The sequence below is a fragment of the Aythya ferina genome (genome assembly GCF_964211825.1).
Source record: "Aythya ferina genome assembly, chromosome: 6".
Classification (NCBI taxonomy): Eukaryota; Metazoa; Chordata; class Aves; order Anseriformes; family Anatidae; genus Aythya; species Aythya ferina.
The window spans coordinates 38,404,105-38,410,848 of record NC_140303.1 but is presented as its reverse complement, the minus strand read 5'-3'; the positions used below and the strand labels follow the sequence as shown (position 1 = coordinate 38,410,848).

The 6,744-nt window shown below is 44.8% G+C and overlaps 1 long non-coding RNA gene across 1 annotated transcript in view; it reads right to left on the bottom strand.

Annotated features, from left to right (window-relative positions):
* The window catches only part of LOC311439325, a 61,483-nt gene extending 59,106 nt beyond the window's left edge, over positions 1-2,377 (bottom strand). The window contains exon 1 of the long non-coding RNA XR_014694659.1: positions 2,273-2,377. This is a non-coding gene — a long non-coding RNA (uncharacterized lncRNA). The remainder of the gene's footprint in view (positions 1-2,272) is intronic.
* Between the last annotated feature and the right edge of the window lie 4,367 nt (positions 2,378-6,744).

Here is a 6,744-nt window from a genome sequence, read left to right as displayed (position 1 = left end):
AGGAATCATTATAAAGAGGTTGATGCTTTCAGGAAGGGGGGGTAAGGGGAGAGATGGAGGACTCACCCGAATGATCCTAGTTAAGGGCCTTAACAGAGAGAGGCAGCTTAACGTCTCTTTGAAACTGGTGAGTCTCCCTGCTTGGCTGAGCTTGGATTGTGTGTTACTACAGTAACATTTCACAAACAGGGATACCCCTCCTTTTAAAAACTGCTTGCTCCCAAAATAGCAACACAATTTAGCAATATTTTGTATCAAGACAATTACATTGTAGTATTATTGTAGTCTTAGTACCTCATTAAAACAAAAAAATGTTAAATCCTTGTTTTGTTGAACACAAGAGATGAATAGTAAATATTGATTTAGAATGAATGCAAACATTTCCCTAGGAGTGGATAATTACAGCCTTTCTATGCAAAACACTTATATTTGAAGAAGCACTTCACTTACTTTGCCATGTGGTATACATTCTTTAGTACATTTTAAATTATACGTTGTCCTGGACAGTGTCTGCTCTATAATTTCTTGTGTCTCTACACCAGAGTCAGTATGTAATTTTAAACTGCAAACTTTCTGCCAACTAGAAGAGGAGAACAAGCTTAACTCTTTCCCTGAGCCGCCCTCAGAAAGCAGCCCGGACTGCATGCATAGTCATGAGACCAGTGAGCTCAGGGCTTGAGCAGCACCGAACGAGTTTGGTCTAGCTGGAATTTCACAAAGATGCTACTCCCAGCAGTCTTTGTTTTCACATGGCATTTTCTGATTACGTACAAGGCCTGATGTGTTCTAATTTCCAGCCAGATCAAAGGGACTCCAAAAGTTTGAACAAAAACTGTACTTCCAGAGAATTTGCAAATGGAGAGCTGAATTTTTGGAAGGGATCATCTAGGTTGAGAGCTCCCAAACACATATATGAAACAAATTATTTATTCTACTTATTTTGGCATTCAGACATGTAGTTCATTCTTGGACTGACATAGGATGCATTCAGCTCTTTCTGCGGAGAGTTAGGCATGCACACAGTGCCTCATGTAAGCAGAATTTACACATCAAACCCTATAGCCCTTGTCACGCATTTTAAATCGTATAGGTTTATTAGGTTGCAAGACTGGGACATAAATTCATATGCAGCCTAATCAGGCTACATGAAAACAATATGTCCCAGAAGTAGCCTGGGAGATTAATCCAAACAACTGGTGAATTTTGTTATCTTATGCAACCACAAGCACCCCTAGTGCACGTATTTTATGGGCCAAATTTTCCAAACCTGGGACCTTGCACCTAAATTACTTTATTTTCATAAATATTCACATCCTCATCTTCCATTCCCCAAAACAGAGAAAGGCCTACATGGATATTTAAACTCTTTCCAATTTACCCAGCATTTAAAGATACACTTATGGCCCCTTGACACACCATACCAGGAGAGGCTTATGTGTTTTGCTGGATACAGAAACTTGAGGCCCCACAGCAGTTTCTTGACTCTGGTTAATTCGCTGCAGTAATGAGTATTGCAATGGTACTCAAAGGAAGAGCAAAGAGGATCCGAATGTGATTCCAGACATTGACCACAAATTGCATTGACTAACCCAGCACCAGCATGCTGAACAAAAGCACAGCGCTGGTAGGAAGCTGTTACGCATGCCACATACTCTGATTACCTCCAATGATTTTGGTAAAACACACAGAGCAGTTAGCATTTCAGTTCCTACACCTGTATATACACACTGGTACACTTGTGTTTGTTCACAAAGCAGACCCCAGGGTTATCCTTGCTGGATTTTCAGCCTAGAAATCCACATAGAATCTCCTGCTGCACACTAGATTTAAACATAGGATTAAACAGATTTGAGGAAAACTTGTATTAAGGGGGGGAAAAAAAAAGAAATTTGGAAGAAAATGGAATTCTCTTGCGGGGGGCGGGGAATGAAAAAGACAAAAAAATAAAAAGACAAAAAATATATCAAAATATAGCATGTGCTAACAAAAACAGAGAAAGATTGCTGGAAGGAGCAATGAGGTTTTGGTGTCCCATGTTTTCTCTAAGATATTTCTCAGGAGTCCCACCTTCACCCACCACCAAATCCTTTCCACACAGAGGTCATATTCAGCAGCCGGTTGTACAGAGATACGTTTCACCAACGTGTGCCTCCTAAGACAGCTTTGTACTTGCAGAGAAGCTTAACAGAGCATTAAGGCAAGAGACTTCAATCCTGTGGGCAAAGTTATGTGTCTACAAGGAAAATATTCAGCCTCCCCACTTGGCACCTACCCCTGTGTTATTTGGAGGTAGCCACAGCTCTGCAACAGCACCCAGGATAGTCCCGCTCGGAGCGACTGAAGAAATCTTCCACTGGAATTTACTGACTTTAAAATTAGCTCTTCCCCTTGCCCCCTATTCTGAGGATTTGCATAACCATAGGGGAAAAGACGACACGAGATAAAAATAAATTTGGCTGCTGCAGATCAGAAATCAAGGGGAAAGTGTCAGGGCACTGTTTTGCTTTGGGTTTTAGTGGAGACAAAATAACTTAAACTACTAGGAAAGATAACGTATGACTAAGAAAATTCCCTGAGCAATCAGAGGATGTGTTTTCAGCTTTTTTACATTTTAGTTTTATTTTCTCACAGCAATGAGCTCGGATGAGACTGGAGTCCCATGACCAAGCTGGCGCAATCCACGCACCCTACCTGGATAATCAAGGATTGTAAATCATCATTTTATAAGAATTTAACTTTTCCGCTTCCAACACAATCAAACGTAGTGGTGAGGGGGCCACTAATCATGACAAAAAAATATACTTCAGAGTCTTTCTTGAAGTGCCAACTCCAATAAGTTCTCTGAGTGAAATTAAATGCACGCTCTTCTTCCAAACCACAGTTGCCCCCTGGGATGGAGGAATCTCAAGTGGGGGCTGAAAGGCCAGTTGTACCACAGCCCGGGGTTACACCCATTTCTGCAGTTTTTTTTAACTACTGCATGTAGTATAAATTGTATTCCAGCCCACTCAGTGACTGTGCTTTCCAGCATTGGTAATAAAAAAAGATGTCTTCATAGTTTCCACATTCCAGCAGTAACGAGTGGGCCAGTCCATATCTTCCCTCGGTTTCTCACAGTTTTGTGTTTGTTTGCTTTAAAGCCTTCTCCGTGAAGTGAAGGGCAGAAAAGAAAGAAAGATCTGGTGTGTGGCGCAAGGAACGGTTGGCGCTGAGTCTGAGAACAGCAACAAAGAGTCATTTTCAAATAGAAATTAAAGTGGAAAAGACCTATTAGCCCGTGCACTTCATCTCCCTGCCAACATGATGCTGCTCCATAGAATGACTTCTTTTTTGCAGGCTCGGCACTGAGCTCTTTGCTCCCACCACCAGCGTGCTGCCACCCTGAAACCCTGCCATCTGGGACACCCTCCACATCCCAGCACCCCAAAACCTCCCAGGACCAGGGGCTGAGCATCCCTGCTCCGTGCACCACTGGGTAACAACAGGACCCTTCCTCTGGCCAAGGAGCCGGCCACTGCCCCGCCAGCCAAAGCAAACATCATGCCATGCAAATGGATAACAAAAAGCAGAGCAGAAGCCAAACACAATACCCTCCTGGTGGGAGTAAGTGTGGAGACAAGGCTTTTTTTCTTCTTCTTCTTCTTCTTTCTTTTTTTTTTTTTTTTTTTCCTTTCTTTTTCTTCCCCTTTTTCTTGGAAGGGAGGAGAAACATTTCTTGGCTCCTCTCTGTGAAATATAGTGCTGGCAAGGGAGAGGAAGCAAGCCTAGGCACCGGCTTCAGCAGATATCGATCTCTCCACACACTGAAGTGGATATTGACCTTTGGCAACCTTGCCCCCAGCCAAAGAACGGGGTCAGGGAAGACTGTCTGAGAAGGGAAGAGACATTTTTGCCTCTTTTCAGTCCTGCAGTCCCTCGCAGGGCTTAAATCCTGGAGAACTCACACACTCTAACAAAACAGGAGAGTGAGTGAGTGCTTCAGTGGGGCAGGCAAACTGGAAGGAAAGGGTGGAGTGGGGTCAAGTTTTACCATTCAAGTGCCCACACCATCTCCAGAAAGTTGGTGGTATAGAGAGGAGCTAGCAAGGATGAACTCTTTTGCCTGTGGCGTGAGTCAGATATGGAGGCAGAAGAAAACAGCACAAGTGCTAATGGGCTCACACTATTAAAAAAAATATATATATATATATATATATATATATATATATAACAGAGTAATTTGATGCTGTAACAATAGTGGCACTCAGGAAAGATGTCTTTTTATGAAAGCTGTCATGGGCTTAGGGCTTCAGGATCCCTCTCCAGGCTCCATCCTCCATTCACCGGACGGGTGGGCAATGCCTTCACAAGCCCAGCACATTCCTGATCTCTGTCTGCAGAGGGGCTTTGGACAACGCACGCAGTTGATCTGTGCACACTGCAGCCTTTGTCCAGGACTTCTCCATGTCAGGCATCCGAGCTGGAGCTGCTGAGGCCCGGAAGAAGCCCAGACAAATAGCCAAAACACTAGTTCTCTGTATGCAGAGTATTTCAGAGTAAAGTGCACTCAGATTGCCCTGGCTGTGTAGGGGAATGGCCTTAAGGGTCCGCCACAGGAATGCCTGTACCTAGCAGGTAGGTGGGCTGGGGACCAAGTCTCTGTACCAGACAATTATTGGGGTAGGAGAAACAAATCTGCATTTCCTAAGCAGAGAGAATGCTTGCAGGGCTGGTGGGGACCATACTTCCCATCCGAAAGTGTTAACAAGCAGCGAAAGAACTGAAGCGCATCTAATTAAAAATGCATACCAAGGCATAAAGACAGAGTATAAGAGTAAACAAATGGCAGAGACCAGATTTGTTTGCAATAAATGAAGAGGAAAACACCACACAATGCAAACTCATCCAGCACAGAGGATACAGAGGGAGGCGAGCCTGCGAAGGCACCGCTCCGCAAAACCTCCCAAAACAAAGTACAATTCACCCAAAAAGCAGGCAGCATGCCCCAGCACGGACACACAGGACACAGCAATGACAGTGGAGCAGAGACATGGTCCTCGGTAGGAAGATTTGCCATTGCAAACCTGGTATTGCAGCAAAATGTGATTAGAACAAAGGACGGTGCCAAACAGAGCTCCAACTCAGCATATGAACAGGCCACCACGGGACACAACACAGCCTTCCGGGAAAAATAAATTTAAAAAAAATAAATAAATGAAGAAAAAATACATTTTGAGCTTTCTGCTGACAAATAATTAGGGAGAAGTGGCCGAAGGGATGGAGGTTTGGGTTTAGCCCCCTCTGCCTTTTCAAGGGGCTGCGTGGGGCTTGTGGCTGCTACGTGAGCCACACCACCCTATTTGCATTGGGTTTCTAGACATGGGAAGACCATGTACCACTGCAGTCAGGAAATACTGACACCCACCACCTCTGGTGTGTTAATCATTCCTCAATGAGGCTTCTCTGCCAAGCCTTGTGTATGTGTCACACCTCCGCTGCAAGCAGGGCATGGGCTGCTCGCAGCAGGCAGGAGCTCGTGGCGGCTTCCCTCACTGCAGTCCCGAGGCCACCTTCCTTCCCTCAATAATTATCTTCCTCCTAGGTCCCACTGCACCGAACAATGATGATCACACTGCTTCTCGGAAGCCGTGTTTGCTTGATTACTGCGGAGCCCTGTCATCTGTTTGTTTTTTCAACACATGATAGGCCACTGTGTTCATCCCCTTGGGATCCCCAGCCAAGCACAGTTCCCATCCAAATGGGGATAAAAGTTCAATTTTATTTCACGGTTTTGTCTTCTCTACAACAAATCTTTTCTGACAGTGTTTTCTGACTGCTAAACTGATCCGTTTTGAGCGATTGATCTAAAACATCTGTCTGCGAGATTAAAAGCAACGCAGAAAGGATACTGCAGCTCTCCTCTGAAGGTGTGGAAGGGCTCGAACACAAAAACATTGAGTGACAGGAGGAAACTTTTAGGCAAATGAGTGCCCCACACCATGTGCAGTTTGAGGCATGCATCTTTCCCCTGAAAGTTTTGCCAACTGCCACATAATCCAGGAAGTCATGCTTCAAAATATTTAAGGTTGCATTTCTCACAATTTCCTTCTTATCTTTCATAAGACTTACATTTTCAAATGTCAACTTACATATGGGAATGTTTAATCTCAAGGATGCTGATCCATCAGGAAACTTTTAAAATCTTCTCCAAAAGTTTTTTTGTGTGTGTGTGTTTTTTCTTTCCCCTCTTTCCCTAATGGATTGCTTCTGTTTAAATTGTACCTGCTTTTCCAGCTGACATCACCCCCAGCCTAGATCTGTTCTGCCCCTGACGAAGGGTGGGTGACCTGGGGGACAGCCTCACAGCCCTGCCCCATGGTTTGCTGCTGGCTTTGTCACCAGGTGAGACGCAGCCCAAAGCTCCCAACCCCACATCTGCCAAAAACCTCCTGCACAGCAAGGAAGGCGATGACAAAACCAGCCAGGTTTCAAGTCCTGCAAATGACGTGTCCCTTCTTGAGGGACAGGTTCGGTGACAGCACCTTCAGTGCTGAAGGTGGTGTGAGCATTTCTATGGGCGTCAATGGAAATTGAACTGGTGCTGAAACTCCCCTTCAGCCTCCCTGGGATGGCATCGCTTCCTTGCCAAACTGCTTCCAGGGTCTTGCTAGGGACAGCTAAGCAGTTTCATATTCCAGCCCAAAGGCTGGTGAGGGCACTTATGCAGACCTTTTGTAATGCACTTAAAGAAAGCGGGAAAAAAAA